The following is a 1,100-nucleotide window of genomic DNA, read 5'->3' as shown; positions in this document are numbered from 1 at the left end:
TCACATCATTGCTCTATACAACAAGGGTACAGAATAGACTAATTTAAAGCCCTTTAAGGTACAAAGAAGAAAGAATGTCCTAGTGGCTGCAGAAGAAACCAGTTATGTCTGTCATAGCCAGATCAACAGTCCCCCAAATTTGTCCAGGTCCCAATCCCAAGAATGTATGAATATTTTTTCTTACATAGTAAAAGAGATGATAAATATGATTATGTTAAGAGTATTGAGGTCTACGGCCATGCTACCCTGAACAAGCCTGATCCCGTCAGATCTTTGAAGCTAAGCAGGGTCAGGCCTGGTTAGTACTTGAATGGGAGACCACCTAGGAAGACCAGGTGCTGTAGGCGCCAAAAATTTAAAAAGATAAGGGATTGTAAACTGACAATGTCCTTGAAATCTGTAAGGTCAACCAAGGGTTGCCTTGCCTAAAAGAAAAAAAAAAAAAGGAGTATTGAGATAGGGAGATTATTCTGAATTTTCTGAGTGGGTCCAGTGTAATCACAAAGGTCCTTGTAAGAGGGAAGGTGATGTGACAATGAAAATGGGGGTGAGGAGGGGGAGAGAGAGAATGAATGAATGAATGAAGGATAGAGAGAGAATGATTGATTTGAAGAGCTGGCTTTTGAAGTGGAGGAAGCTGTTATAAGCCAGGAAATTCAGGTGGCCTCTAGAATATGGAAAAGGCATATAAATGAATTCTCCCCTAGGACCTCCAGAAGGAACGCAGTCCTGTCAACACATTGGTTTTAACTCAGTGAAATCCATTTCAGACTTCTGACCTCCATAAATGTAAGAAAATAAATTTGTGTTGTTTTAAGCCAGTAAGATGACAAATAAGAAGACTGTGAGAGACTTCCTGAAAAGATAATATTTATATGTGGGGGCACTTTAAACAATTAATGAGTGTTGAGTGAAGGAAGAATAGAGGAAATGGATTAATAAAAAGAGGAATCCCTGTACCTGTTTCCTTTAAAGTTGCAGAATTTGTGTTGGTTCCTTGTTTACTTTACATCCTCATTTTAATTCCTGAGAGAACAGTTGTTTGTTTCAGGAATCACTCAAGTGTATCTACAATTAGAAGAATTTAAAGGAATGGCTTC

The 1,100-nt window shown here is 38.5% G+C and overlaps 1 pseudogene; it reads left to right on the top strand.

Annotated features, from left to right (window-relative positions):
* The first annotated feature begins 228 nt into the window (after nt 1–228).
* LOC111743509 lies at nt 229–347 on the top strand (annotated as a pseudogene).
* Nucleotides 348–1,100: the final 753 nt, after the last annotated feature.

This window comes from Pteropus vampyrus, unplaced genomic scaffold (genome assembly GCF_000151845.1).
Source record: "Pteropus vampyrus isolate Shadow unplaced genomic scaffold, Pvam_2.0 Scaffold115, whole genome shotgun sequence".
Taxonomy (NCBI): Eukaryota; Metazoa; Chordata; class Mammalia; order Chiroptera; family Pteropodidae; genus Pteropus; species Pteropus vampyrus.
Note: the sequence above shows the minus strand (reverse complement) of the source record. Positions and strands in the feature narration are given on the sequence as shown.